This window comes from Vulpes lagopus, chromosome 1 (assembly GCF_018345385.1).
Source record: "Vulpes lagopus strain Blue_001 chromosome 1, ASM1834538v1, whole genome shotgun sequence".
NCBI lineage: Eukaryota > Metazoa > Chordata > Mammalia > Carnivora > Canidae > Vulpes > Vulpes lagopus.
The window spans coordinates 1626048-1642095 of record NC_054824.1 but is presented as its reverse complement, the minus strand read 5'-3'; the positions used below and the strand labels follow the sequence as shown (position 1 = coordinate 1642095).

General features: G+C 35.8%; 1 long non-coding RNA gene across 1 annotated transcript in view; it reads right to left on the bottom strand.

Annotated features, from left to right (window-relative positions):
• Positions 1 to 15762, bottom strand: part of LOC121479496 — a 41548-nt gene extending 25786 nt beyond the window's left edge. Inside the window, exon 1 of the long non-coding RNA XR_005984740.1 lies at positions 15697 to 15762. This is a non-coding gene — a long non-coding RNA (uncharacterized LOC121479496). The remainder of the gene's footprint in view (positions 1 to 15696) is intronic.
• Between the last annotated feature and the right edge of the window lie 286 nt (positions 15763 to 16048).

Here is a 16048-nt window from a genome sequence, read left to right as displayed (position 1 = left end):
AGGATATTTCTGGAAAAAATATTTTATATTATCTTTATGCACTCAACATACATTGAGCTATGTAGATGTTCTAGTTCTGCTTTGGCTATTTTTTTTCTCCTTTTTTTTTTTTTTTTTTTTTTTTTTTTTTTTTTTTTTTTTTTACAGAGTTGTTCAGGCAGCCACTGGCTTAGTTGGGCCCCTGAGACTGTAGGAGAAGATGTGTAGAATGTTTTATTTATTTATTTATTTTAATTTATTTATGATAGTCACAGAGAGAGAGAGAGAGGCAGAGACACAGGCAGAGGGAGAAGCAGGCTCCATGCACCGGGGGCCTGATGTGGGATTCGATCCTGGGTCTCCAGGATCGTGCCCTGGGCCAAAGGCAGGCGCCAAACCGCTGCGCCACCCAGGGATCCCTGCTTTGGCTATTTTTAATAATTTATTTAATTCAACAAATCTGTAACTTTCATCAGTGATTTAGTTTATTGCCACAAAGTATTGTCTTCATAATACCTCTAGGAGCTACAGTGATATCCCCTCTAACCTTCCTGTTATTATTAATTTGTGGTTTCTTTATCTTTTTTTAAGATTTTATTTATGTATTCATGAGACACAGAGAGAGAGGCAGAGTCACAGGCAGAGGGAGATGCAGGCTTCACGTCGGGAGCCCGATGTGGGACTTGACCCAGGACCCCGGGGTCACGCCCTGAGCCAAAGGCAGAGGCTCAACTGCTGAGCCCCCCAGGGGCCCCGTGGTTTCTTTCTCTCCGCCCCCCCCCCCCCGTCATCCTACATTGGCTTATCAAATATACTGACCTTTTAAAACACAAAAATTGAGATTTTTTAAAAAAACTTCTCTATTGTTTATCCATTTACTGTTATTGCTTTTTCTACTTAATATTTTCTTTGCTTCATTAGGTTACTTTTTTTTAGTTTCTTATTGTAGAAGCTTAGATCATTGATTTTAAACCTTTTATTTTTCCTAATATTAGCAGTTAAGTTTAAATTTGCCTTTCAAGGAGAGCGTGATTTCTTCCTTGATCTTGTTATTTAGAGATTTTTCATTTAAAAATAGTTATTTAAGTTAGTTGTACTGATCTTTAATTTAATTTTAGTCCCACCTGTTTTTTTGTTTGTTTGTTTCTCTGTTCTTCCTTTCTTTTCTTTTCGGCTAATAAGATAAAATCAGTATTCATTTTATTTATTTACTCATTTTTTGGAATGTCATCTATTATTCCTTGTATCTTGATTGTATAATTTTGTATATTTAGGGGTTACAATGGGGATTACAATATGTGTTTAAAACTTGTTTTACTTCATTGAACACATAAAATGTATAAACATATTTCATTTAATGTTCCATTTTTTATCATTATATTCGTTATTTCTTATGCATATATCCCTATCTTACAAGCTATTTTTGCTTTAAACAAATATATTTTAAAATATTTAACTGTTTAAGAGAAACAACGTATTTTAAATCTTTTTTCCTTTTAACCTTATACATATTTCTCACCTGCGTGATTTTTCCAAATCTAATGTTAATGTAATATCCTTTCTACCTGAAGAACTTCTTTCCACATTTCTTAAAATGTAGTCTGCTAGCGATCAATTCTTTCATCCTTTATTTTTCATCTCTCATTTTTATCTGAAAGTGTTTGTCACTCTTACCTTTAAAAGATATTTGGAATCTTGCATCGGTCCATCACCCCTGCCACTGTCTCCAGCTGGCCCTCCCCCTATGTTTTTTTTGTGTTGTCTTTCCATCTTCTAAAGTCATCAGCCATAGGATTTAGTGCCCACTTCAATCCAGTATGAACCTATTTTAACTCAATTACACGTGCAAAGATCTTATTTTCAGATAGGATCATGTTCTGAGCTCCCAAGTGATCAAGAATTTGGGGAGAACTCAACCCACTATACATATGTTTTACACTCTTGGAATCCAGTAATTACTATAGTAGCTTCCCTTTATCCATGGGGGTATATGCCAACACTCCCAGTGGTGCGTGAAAACACCATAGTACTAAACCCTATACACACTATGTTTTTTCCTAAATGTACATACCTATGATAAAGTTTAATTTATAAATTAGACACTGCAAGAGATCAATGACTAATAATAAAGTAGAAAAGCTGTAACAATATGCTGTAATAAAAGCTATGTGAATGTGGTCTCTCTTTCAAAATGTCTTACTGTACTGTACTCACCCTTTTTCTTGTGATGATGTAAGAGGAGTAAAAACCTGTGCGATGAGATGAAGTGAGGTAACTGGAGTAGAAACTGTGCCATAGCATTATGTCACTAGGGACATTCAGACTATATGTTAGAAAAGAATCATCTGTTTCCAGACTACAGTTGGCCATGAGTAACTGAAACAGCAGAAAATGCTGATCTTGAGGGACTAGACTACTGTATTTCCACAGAAACCTCACTATATTGTAATGACTGAGATATATGATTAATTTTTTTCACAAACTGTGCAAAATCAGTTAATAGGGTGCAGTATGCCCACCCAACAATTTTATATCGCTGGTGTGTTATTTACTGTTGTCGGTGGTGTTTCTGTTATACTGTTCTACATTCAGATTTCACCAAATGACTCAAAGGCCTTGAAGTTATTTCAGTGAAATAAAACATATGATGAAGTTATTAAAGTACATGTTTAAACTCAGAATAACGCTAAGGACACAAATAGAAAGACTCCAGGCTTATTAAAGAATATGATTCAATGGATGCTAGGCCAAATAAGTCTGAAAAGGTGATTATTTTCGATAGTCAAAAACAAAATTGCAAATTGGAAATACGAGGATTAATTTCTGAAAATTGAATTGCCTCATCCCAGTAATACACTCCCCTAGTCCTTCAAGAGTAAACATAGAATTTTAAAAGTCTCACTTTCTGTAGCAAATAAATAAGATGTCCATAAAACTAGATATAATGCTAATGACATGTATTCAAAAAATGGAAAAAGCTCTGGGCAAAAATCTGTGAGATAACACCACAGAATCCACATCATACAACGGGAAAAATAATCACCATCCTTCCAGGTATGAGCTAGAAAGTTGTTTGCTTCTCAGGATTGTTAACACGCAGAATCATCTCTTAGCACTGATTCTCTGTGTGTGGGGGTGCATGTGTGCGTGTGTGTGTGTGTGTATAGACAGCATTGTTTATTTTATTCTACAGGAGAAAAAGTATTTTCAGTAATTTTTTTCACTTCTAATGTAAATTGGAAAAAGATTGTTGGGATTAACATAGTTGAGTGCAATAAGGAATGGAACTAATAAGTGTATTTAAAAGTTGAAATCCTTACATGGCTTTATTCAGACAAAATAGTAACAGATCAACAAAACCACTTCTGACTTTAATTAAGTGTGGAATAAAACGGTAAAATCAGGAGTATAATGAAATTGTGGTCACCCAGAATACATTGTTGCCATATGTTATCTAAAGAAATGGTAGAAAGCATTGGTTTTACTTCCTCTGAGTATAGATCACAAGTTGTCAGGGGAAAGACATTTCCATGAGATTTTAAAATAAGGAATAGATTTTAGAACATTGACTTATGATCTTGATGATGTCAACAAAAATAATTTATAAAATTTCAAATTAGTTTTCTAAGCAATGTGTCAGTATCTCAAATAGTGTGAAAGACAATTGTGATTTTTAATATTGAGATTAGAGGAACAGTATTTTTTAAGACCCAATTATAGCACAAATTGCTGAGACATTGATTTTTCTCTCCTAAACTTGATGAAATTTTCAACCATTAGAGAAATTAATTAATGAAATATGACTCTTGAGAATATCCAACGCCACATACAAGTGATAGACTAGAACAATAAAAGCTTTCCGCAGCTGAGAGGATCAGGGCCTCACTTCTCTCACCACGTCAAACGTGAAAACTTGTATTTGTGTTGTGTGTGACGTAGGTGCCCACTAGGCTTCCAGTGGTTCTCGGTGTGGAATCTCCTCTTGGTTTCTCAGCTCATGGCCCATCTGAATATTTAGAAGTATCTGTCAGACGTATGCAACACTTCTTGTCATCCCCATCAACCGGTAATGAATTGCGTGCTATCACTTTCAATTTGTATAATGAGCAGTAAAAATGAGCGTGACTTGATAGGCGATCTGAGCTATAGCTCAAGCTAGATGCCGTGAAGCTCAGGATAGATCACTGCAGTACAAGGTTCCAAACCATACCTCATCCCTGTGCTTCATATTAAATAATCATTGATTTTTCTTAATGTCATTTCACTTTAAATATGTATTTATATTATTTATAATTATTGGGATTTTTATGTATTTATATTATTTACAATTATTGGGATTTTATGAACATATTTAATTTAAAGGGAAATGCATGCAGAAAATAACAAAATGCGTTAAAATGTATAAAAGTGTTTTTAAATTAGAATGTGCAAAACATTGTGTATCCAGTTGTGAGGGTCCTAGCAAGCTAATGAGATAATCTGGACTACAAAGGAAAACAAACATTTTAATTATAAAATATTTTGTATTGGGTGACTCAGGCAATTAAGCCTCCGACTCTTGATCTCAGCTCAGGTCTTGATCTCAGAATCAGGAGTCCAGGCCCCATGTTGGGCTCCACCCTGGGTGTGGCGCCTACTTAACCACAACAGAACAAAAAATGTTTTGCATCAGTTATTAAGTGAGTAGATAAATTAGAAGCATCAGGGACTCATCAGCTGGAAAATTCATTTTGTTTCATTAAAACCTATTTTTCCAGAGCAGTCATGAGAAATCTTCAGATTTTCTTTCTTCGCTGCTCAGAGCTTATTCTTCTCTGTTAAATCCGTTACGAAAGGCAGGATCTCATTCTTTGGTAGGTGAACAAACAAACAAGAGAAGAGAAGCAGACTCCTGAATACAGAAGACAAACTGGCGGTTGCCAGAGGGGCAGGGGTGGGGAGATAGTGAAATAGGTGAAGGGGATCAAGAGGTGCAAACTTCCAGTTATAAAGCAAAGGAGTCACAAAGATGAAAAATACCGCAAAGGGGGACTATGGTCGATAATACTGTGATGGCTTCGTAGGGTGACACACAGTGACTACCGGTATTGCGAGGGCTTCGAGGGATGCACAGAATTGTCAAATTGCTGTGTTGTACGCCAGAAATTAATAGAAGACTGTATGTCAACTGCAATTCAATACAATGTCTAAAGGTCTGTAGGAGGTGTGATGTCTTGCCAACAGTTAAAATCACTATCAGGTCTGTTTCAATCAAGCTGTACTTGTCCCTTCTCTCTACCAGTGGTTTATTCCTCAGATTTCTTGGAGCGATCAAGGAATTGCTGATCTCGCCCAAACTCCTTCAGAGTTTCAACTCCAGCCTCAATCATGAGGGGGGACATGTCGATTTAGACACAGATGTCACATCCTGTTCCTTTTCATTTTTCTTGCATTTTATGTATGTTTTAGAGATATATTTTCTGTGTCCATTATATTTTCCATTAACTTTGCTTCTACCTATGGAAATCTTAGTTTTCATAAAATTATGTTGAATGTAATTGAGATTTTTATGGATTACATTCTGGTGCCTTAACATGTGGATTCAAGACCCATATTCTCAAATACATTTTACGATTTTTTTTTTTAGTTCTTTATTTTCTTGATCTATTTTATCAATTAAAGGTAAAGAGTAAGAAGACAAAATTCTCATTATGATAGATTATGATAAATTAGCAAATCTGTTAGGAAGGTCTTGGAGGGATTTAAAATCAGAGAAACGGAGTGAAAGAGTGCAAGAAGTAAATATTCCAGGTTGACGAAGAAGCACGCAAGAGATTACTAAATAATATGGAAAAAATAATAGCGCGCGGATGGGAATTGGTTGGTTGGGACAAGGGAAGAATATGCTATCCAACTGCAAAAGAGATATCACGTATTCCTATGCCTTTGATTTGATCACATCAGGCTGATTTCTCTAACCAACGTTTATCTTGATATTTCAAATTGAATTAGATACTTGGAAACTGTATGTTATGGCTCTAGGCTAGGTAATTAAATTATCCAAATTATCTACTGGGGAAATGATCCAAAATAAGTACTATCATGATTCCCAAGATTTCACATTTTTGTTTATATTCATGAGAGATGCTGGTCTCTAGTTAACTTTTCTTGCGATATCTTTCTCTGGGCTTGGTATTAGCATAATGCTGACCTCTTGGAATGATTTAGGAAGCGTTCCTTTTGTTATTTTCTGGAAAAGTTTGTGTGGAATTAGTATAATTTCTTCCTTAAAAAATTGAGAGACTATACCAGTTAAACCATCTGGTTCTGATGCTTTCTTTTTTTTGGCAGGGCATTAATTACTGATGAAATTGCTTTAATAAACATAGGCCAATTCAGATTGCCTACTTTTCCCTAAGTGAATTATGGTACACTGCATCTTTCAAGAAATTGATCCATTTCATCTATTTTTTTAATAATAAATTTATTTCTTTTGGTGTTTCAATTTGCCAACATACATCTATTATTTTTATTACAAAATATCTTATTTATACATAAGTGCATGCATTTATGGTTTTGTTTTGCTCAGTATTATAGTCCCAGTATCTAATATTATATCTAGAATTTATTCATTCATTCATTATCTATCTACTCACTTAGCTTACTCAACTAATTAATTCGCATACCAGTGTAAAAAAAAATGCTTAACCCAAATGGATGTATCATGTAGTGATTTTCATTGTTTTGTTATTTTTTTACTCTTGTTTTTTTTTAAAATATTGGAGAAAAGTCTGTGACTGGCCACTAAGTCACTAAATAATAAAGTTTTGTCAACCTTGATAACAAGATCTTTGTCTCATCGATTTATGAGATTTGCATTTGCACAACCCCATCATTATTATTTAAATAGGCAATGATCACTGGCCCTAACTTTCAAATCAGTTAGAAGATGTATCCACGAATATTTGCAAAGTGATATTTACTTTGTTCAAGTCATGTCGGTGATGAAGAGCAGGAAAGGAAATAGCATTATTCCAAGTGCTTCATGTACATAAGTTCCTTCAGAAAAGCATATTTCCCTCTACTTGCTGATACAATTATCTCATATGCTGCAAATAAATTTTGTATTTATGAAGTCTAACATTCGACCAGAGGATGTTCCTTTTTTTTCTTTTACAGATCATTGTGAACTCTCTCTTAAAGAAGAATGAAATGTAACGGAATGACCGTGTGGAAAGCACATAGGAGTGACCCTGTGTTACAGCACAGTCATGAGTCTTGGCCTGTTTACCACGACTGTTCCGTTCTTAGAGAGTAATATGTACAGATCATTTTCTCCTTAATGTCATCAGATGCAGAGCTATGTATCCATCTGTCTCATCAAGTTTTTAAAATTGTGCTTATATGTGCATTAATTTGAATTAATAGCAGTATCACCAGCCTGTTACAGGAGATATACTCAGTTGAGCAATGAATATCATCTAACCAGAAATTTTAAGTCGCTATGTCACTAAAATGTTTGTTAAAAGTTTACTTTCTTTTTATCCAAAATCTAAAACAATACAAACTTTCTATTATCTTTCTGACTTCATATTTTTTGTTGTTGTTATCACTATACCTTGTGTTACCTGCATTTAATATCTGAAGTCAAAACTGAACTTTTTGATCTGGACTGTTCACATCTATTTTTAAAACCAAATTCTTGAAGCACCTGGGTGGCTCAGTGGGTTAAGTGGCGGAGACTCTTGCTTTCAGCTTAGATCATGATCTCAGAGGTGGGGTGTGGGATTGAGCCCCAGGTCAGGCTCATGCCCAGCAGGGAATCTGCTTGAGATTATCTCTTTCCCTCTCTCTCTGCCCTCAGCCCTCTGCTCATCTCTTTCTTTTCTCTCTCTAAAATAAATAAATGAATTTAAAAATGTAAAAAATAAAACCAAATTATTTTTCTGCTTTATAGTATGTAATTTTTGTTTTTCATTTTTGAATTTCATTTATTTATTTATTTATTTATTTATTTTTGCTTTCCAAGTCCACTGTGTCACTACCCTCAGGCTCCGTATTTACTTGTGCTAATACTATAACTGCTGCTGAAAACTGGTCTTGCAACCTGTAGTTGTTCTTCCCAAATTCAAATAATCATTCACACTATGTCCAATCAGTCCCCTTAAAACATCTTTTTGCGTCATGGTTACTACTTTGACTAACAATGAGGCCAGGAAATGGTGGCTGCTGCACTTTGGGTGCAACCTAACTTTTTTTTAGCTAATTTTCCACTAGACTGCTTCAAACCCCCTTTCAATCAATCCCTATCAATCTCACTCTCTGTTTTCTTTATCACAGAGCCAGAGACATCGGATGGCTAAATGTAGTAAGGGTCCGGATGTTGATCATCTTAAAGATCCCAAAGATCTATTCCTGGACAGCTTTTTATTTGACATAAGATTTTCTTTTTTGGAAAATTTTACATTAGTTGAATTTTTGAATTTTGAATAGGTATGTCTTATATATGTGAAAGACAGAAAGAAGAGCAATGAAGTTTCACATGTACCCACCATCAGACCCTGGGATGGAATATTACCAGGGGTATTTGTGAACTCCCTCCTCAATCTAACTTCTGCTGCTGCTACCATTGAAGGTAACTGATAATATTGATAATATAGCTTTAATTGTGTTGTCCTTCTCTTTATTGGTTCAATACTCAAACCCTTAGGTTTATGGTTTTAAATGTATGTTCCAGAATTTATAAAGATGGAATTGTGCTCTATGTTTTTTCCTATCATTTGTTCATTTTTTCAATACTGTATTTCTTCACATTCACCCTAAATGATGCCTATACTTGTGGTTTGTTGGTTTTTACTGCTATGTAGTATTGCATTGTTTGAATGTACCACAATCCTTACACATTCTATTACTTTCAGGTTTTCACTGGTCGGAACATTTGCAAATATTCACAGAAGTGGACTGTTAGGCTTCATAAATACACTTTTCCTCTTTGCCAGATAATACCAAATTGTCATCTGTACAATGGCTTACAAGTGTAAGCCACTGCTACTCTCAGGGGCATATTCTGTATCAGGAGAGCCAGAATAAAAATATTCTGGTTTCTCCATATTACTCATATCTTATTTCGCGGGATTTAAAGAGTTTCATCAAGATGGTACATTTAAACTGATGTTCCATTGTAGTTTTAATTATATTTCCCTATAATATTGTATTTTTGTGAATTCAGTTACATTTTAAACATATTTCCTGTGAAGATGGTGAAAAGGACAAAATCCTCTGACACGTGTTAGAATAATTGGATGCTATTTTAAGCCTGTAATTGTATCTTAGGAGACTCACCTGTCCTAAAGAGCCTCTGAGCCTTCATCTATACAAGGAGAGGACAGCAGAAGACCTCTTTCAGCAAAAAACATTTTTGCGAATTTATGAAGATTTTGCTGGAATGAACAAGACGACCACAAAGTATCTATTTCCTAAGTTCAAGTAATCATACAAATGATGTATGAAAAGAATAATTTTTAAAGGAAAGATGAGTTTGTAAATTAGCACTATTTTCTATTATCACTCAAAGAGTATATATTTACCCATATTTTCTTTTAAGTGGTTCAAGTAAACAAACCGTAATAGAGAAATAAGTAAGATCGTCTTCTTCCTTTGTGAGGTAGAGGGAGTATTTATTGTCTTATTCTAAACAATGCAGAACATTTGTTTTTCAAAAAGTGTAACATATCTTTTGTCCTCACATCAAAACTTTTGTGTTAGTAGCCTAGAAAATAATGATACAGGGCCGATTATGAATTACCAACCTGGAAAAGTATATAAAAGATGGACTAAATGGGGGTCCACTGTATAGATTGAATAATTACCATCCTTTCTTCATATTTCTAAATCAATGACCATGCCGAAATATTACTTAATTAACTACAATTATATGCAAAAAAGAAACAAGCAAAAAAGAAAAAAATGCATATATATGTTAAATCCAATAGAAATATAAAGCCAATTTTAATGTGGTTTTCCACCCTTGGTTCCACCAACTGGCAAGGTCAGTTGATTGGCTTAAGCACAAATTAAACACATCCCTGGTATCTCAATAAACAGATAAGACAGTCTTTTCAAAGCATGCTTAATGATTCTAGAATTTCAGAGCCTTTTTCAATAGATCCAAATGTAATCTAAGTAGTGGTAGTTTTCATTTTAACCTAATGATGGTGCTTATTGAAATAATGACTTTTATAGTCCACAGGTCTGTCACCACCTTTCTTCCAAATTTTTCCCCAAATCAGACTTGTTTCATCAATTCTTTTAAACTTCATCAAGTCTTTCACCAGAGGAAATGAAGAATGCACAGGCTGATTAAATGGGAAGAGATTTCCAAGTAGCCTTGACCTTGATATTTACATTCTTGGGCTGAAATTCCTAAGATGTGCTGTGAGTCTTAAGTAGTAATAGATGGCAACATCTGGATAAGAAGGGAGATATCTAAAGATATGCCCCAATTAACACCTCCCACAGGTCACTGAGTCTCATTTTAAAATTTATTTTGAACAAAGTATACTTTGGTTTCAAGTGAATTTTTTGAAAGATGTTATTTATTTATTCATGAGAGACCCAGAGAGAGAGGCAGAGACCCAGGCAGAGGGAGAAGCAGGCTCCATGCGCGGAGCCCGACGTGGGACTCGATCCTAGGACCCTGGAGTCACGGCCTAAGCCAAGGGCAGACGCTCAACCACTGAGCCCCCCAGGTGCCCCTCAACTGAATTTCTGAATACTGAAAATGAATGTTCTTACCATTTTGTAATTTTCTATTTTCAGTGTGTGCGCTTATATTTGTTTTCCTTAAAAATCGCCCTGTTTACACTGCCAGGATTGATTGCATATAAGCTTTACTCTTGGGTCACCTGGGTGGTTAAGAATCTGCCTTTGGCTCAGGCCATGATCCCAGGGTCCTGAGATCGAGTCCTGCTTCTGGCTCTCTGCTCAGCAGGGGCCTGCTTCTCCTCCACCTGCTGCTCTCTGCCAAATAAATAAATAAAGTCTTTTTAAAAAGAAAAAAATTTCCTCTTTATAAAATTTTTTTCTGTTTTTTTAATATGAACTTGAAGAAATAATTTGACCTCATTTATCTAAAATCTCTAACATGGTAACCATAATTCCCATTTTTTATATTTCATGGGATTCATTTTAACATCATACCAGATAAAATACAAGAAATATATAAAATATATAAGATGCTATACAAAAATAAAAGCGAGATTGATTCACTTCTAGGTTTTTTATTCCTCTGCATCACAAGCCGAAGAGGGGGATCAGATCAGACAAAATTGAAAATTATTTTACAATGAACTAATGATCAATGCCCAAATGACAGACTATATCTGGGAATCCATTTAAATGAAACATCCTTCCACTAATTTCATCTCAAGCTGGCTTCAACAGTTTTGCAAAAATTATAGATGGCACCACTCAATGAAAACAGCATTTTCTAATTAAAGGGTCCTCGCAGGGCACCTAACCAAGCTCCTGCATTTACAGGCGGGCTTCTTGAGGTCCAGAAGCATGAACTAACAGGCCCCACGTCCGGTGTCATTGCTAGAACCCACCTGTCCTAGCTTTCGTATTAGAGCTTTTCCACTCTATCAACTAGTCACTTGACTGAAAGCCTGAGAAATATGCTTTGAAAGTCAGAGGGCAATAAATCTAGCTCATCTACACATTAGAAGGTCAACTTTTAATTTATTGTCCTTTGCCTGAATTAAAACTCTCTCAGTGCAGTGCACAGATTGGTATGGATCGACCATCCCTGAGATACACGAACAATTACATTGGATTAAAACCTTTGAGCAAGTTGAACTTGTGCTAAAAATACTAACATTGGCTTCATCCATCCTCGTGTTAAATACTTCCCGTCGTGTCATGCATTTCATGCTAGTACCAGCTAATGTAGAAAGAGATCCTGAAAAATTGTGGGCTAGTAAAGGTTTTACAGATAATAGAATTTTAAAAATTTATCCGTAACATGGACCCAAAGCTACAGAGCTCTTCTGAGGAGTTTTATGTGGATTTTTTTTTTTTTAATCTTCTTGATTACGTTTAAGTTTCCAGCACTGGAGGTTGTGCTATTCTCCCCTGTTTCAGGAAACCTCCACCCTCCAAGGAGATTTATTAATCTGATGCCTGGTTTTCAGATATAATGAACATAAGGAAACCTCCACAAAGCTCATGCTACCATTATTGATCTTAAGCTTTTGGGGATAGCAGCCAAAGCTCAGAGGTAAAGGATATTGCAGACACTTCTCCCCATGACAGCAAACCAAGATCCAGAGCAGAATTTTCATCAGTAAAGAATGCTGACCTGGGAAGTATATGGAGGGGGACATGGAACATTTAAAATATCAAGGGCCCACTTACCCTTTATTCTAGCTGTGGCTGAACTAATAAAAGTCAAGGGTTATTGAAAATATATCTTTCCATCACTAGTATTTTTTCTGTAGCAGTTATCACCATGGGGCCTAAGAGCTTTGACAAAGGAGCATTTTAACATGAAAGGAGCAAGAAGCAAGCCCAGAGCTGAGCTGCTTGGAGGCCCAAATGGTGCTTTTTAAAAATAAGCTTGGAGAGCGCTAAGCATCTCTGAGCAGGCACTTCCTTTCCCTCAGGATCATAGATGCTGCTTTTAGACTTTTTCCTCTTTCTTAAGGATCTGTCGGAAATGGGGCCAAATGAGATAGCTCTGCAAACAGCCATTCTTTACCCCTCAAGATCCCTACTTCTCCTCCCTAGTGAGGATGGTTCTCAGAGGAAATCGAAGGGAAGAAGTAAAGAGACTCAGAAGAGGAAATGAAAGGCATAATAATCAGTAGAGCAACCCTGGGGTAGAAATGCCAAACGAAGATTAAATTTCCCGCTTAAACCCTGTTGTTTTCAATGCATCGCCCAAACATTCTATTTGCAAGTAGGAAATAAGAGCGATCGAGTTATCAACATTTCCGTGTTTTTACATTTCATCATGACTTCTTGAAGTGCAAGGCTGGCAGTGGTGGGGCTTGGGCGCCACAGGTCAGTGGGGTCAGGGTTAGTATGAAGAGCTGCGGGACTGGCCAATCACCAGCAAGGTCAGAAGAAAGTGTGTACTCCGCATCCTCACACACCGGTGGCTCTCGCTTTTTTATTTTTTTATTTTATTTTTTTATTTTTTTACTTTTTTGGCTCTCGCTTTTTTAACTTTTAATTAGTAGATCAGGGTTTCTTGGGGAAAATGCGCACACTTTGCATTTATCCTGTGAACAGATGAGCGATTCACGGACCACATCAGTAAGCTCACAGAAGGAAGAGAGCCGCAATCATTTCTCTTCTTACTATTTTTACCATGTTTATCTATTCATGTCTTTTTGAAAGCACTTATTAAATACCCACCAAGGACCACGTACCATGTCTGTGTTCACATGTCTAGAAATCTGGGAGTTACAGTAAAGGGACAATGGTTTGTAGGCAACATTTAAGAGGGTCGGTTTGTTTTTCATATAAATCTGGCCCTAAATGGAATCAAAGGTATTTTTATGCAATTATCCTTTTTAAAAAACAAACAATGTCTATTCCATAATCTATGCAAACACCCCCCCCCCCACCACCACCACACATGCACACTAATTAGTATAGGCAGTCTGCAGGGCTGAATGAAAGCATCTCAACAGGAGGGACATATGGAACTCCCTCTCCGAGAGAAGCTGTTTGTTAGATGCTAGACAGTAATTGCTATCATTGCCTCCCTACGTATCAGCAGCCACTGCTGATATTAATGCAGGGGTTAGAATTAGGGATAAAGACGCTCTGGATTTCAGAGACAAATCTTTCATTGTTTAAATAACACCACAGGCTACAGTTAACAAAACAGAATAACCACATAAAATCAAAGAGTAAGAGATATCGAACCAGAGTACGGTTTCATCTACGTATTTCTGTGGAAGGGCAGCGTATGGATAAGACTTGAGCTTCCATCCCATGTGCTATGGATCATATACATCATATTTATACGAAAGCAGAACATATACCGACCGTATGTCATTTGCTGGGCCCTGTGGTAAATGCACATGTTATCTCACTTGATCTACAATTTTCCAGTGAGGCTGGATCTTTATGGATCTTTATGGATGAGTGAAAGTACTGAGATCTAGAAAGATTTCTTTCTAGTAGATCTAGAAAATGTGTGCGACTTGTCCAGGTTCACACAGGTGGCACAGCCCAAAGAAGCTTGAAACCCCACAACTGTCTGAGGGCAAAACTTCATGATTTTTTTCTGCAAGTCACGCTGACTACAGTTATTTCCTAAGGTCAGATTAACATATGTGATACAGCGGTTGCATCTACTTACCTCCAGTGTTTATGAATATAAACTATTGTGTTTGTATTAATTAAATAAATCACATATTTTATATGCAAGGAGCATTGATAGTTTATCTCTGAATATTTTCAGTCACTTCTGTTTTTATAAATATTTTCTACAGGCAATTATTGGGTTTTAAATGACATATTTATTTTATTACAATGAGTATATCTTTAGGTGCTAATTATTTGCTTTAGTAATTTCCAGAGGAAATTCAGAATATGTGAGAAACATAAATTGTAACATGGGACTATTTATTAACATATGAGTAGTATTTAGTGAATATTTTTCATGTGGTAATGCCTTTCTCTTACACCCAGGAATTACTTAATGGCTACACCTTCATTTGTGCAAGTGAGGGGTACAAATTCATATTTGAACAGTAGATGAATTACGAAATGATTAACTTTATAGATGATTATTAGTTTAATGTATCAAATATTCATTTATAATATATGATTCAAATATTTTCTTGGATTTCCTTTGCTAATCAGAATAACTATCATATTTAAATATCAGTTAATTTTAAAAATTTGTTTCCAAAATTTCCCTCTACACACACACATTGTAATTTGCCCTTCAAGAATGGGAAGCCATTAAAAATCTATTGTAGTATAGGAAAGGATGAAAAAAAAAATAATGTGACAATGTGGAGGGAGATAGTTATTTGTATGCGGTACTGGTGAACAAGTTGATGGAATGACGAAAACGCCCTAGAAATAGTGGTGATGGTTGCACAACGTTACGATTATAATTAATGCCACTGAATAGTATATTTTAAAAGAGTAAGAATGGCAACTTTTATTATATACATTATAGGACAATAGAAAAAGAAGACTGAGGGTTGAATATGAATTCATTCAGATTATCATTATGCAAACATTAAAATTCTGATGCAGCTCTAAATTCATTGGTAAAGAGAGGTGTCCACCATGCATTTGTGAGGAAAAAATCCTCAAAAATCAGTTTAGATAGTGTGATGACAACATTTGAATAAAAAAACGTGTATGGAGTGTTTCCATGTATGTGAATGAATGGGCGTGTGTGAAAGAGAGAGAGAGAGGGAGAGAGAGAAACGGATAAAACTACATACGTAATTGTGAAAACTAAGCTGAGGCTTCAGGTAATTGTTTTGTCTTGTTTCTTTTCTGAACTCTGATGTTGTTTTCTTGTATTTTTTTATATACAGATCATTTTAAAAATCAAACTTTTCCTGTTTCAACAGAAGAGGAAAAAAATGAAGAGTAGCATATGAAAAAGAGGTTAAAAAAAAAGAATAGGGAAAAGGAGCAGAAGTAGAGAGAAAAGGAGGAGGAAAAAACACTGAGGCCAGCTTATTGCTGCTGACTTACCTTAGAGATCAGTGCTTTAGGGAAGAACAAAGCCTTAGCCCTCCAAGACGCAGAGAAGGAACCAGGAGCGACCGACTCCTGCAGTTATGCTTCTTTTCTATTGAGCACTTTCCATCTGATCTTTCACCCAGAGCACTTGCAGTAAGGATTTCTGTCCAAGAAGGTTGCAGAGCTCTCTGCGCCATAAACAAAATTGTGAAATTTTTGTGAAGATAATTCAATTGTAGCCTGACTGTACTGACATTCTTCTACTTAATTTTCCATTTTCAATCCGGGCACATGGGAGGTTGAGACTTCCTCAGCTGTGATCACGCGATCTGCCTGGGCCAATGACATATGAGTAGAAAAGCCA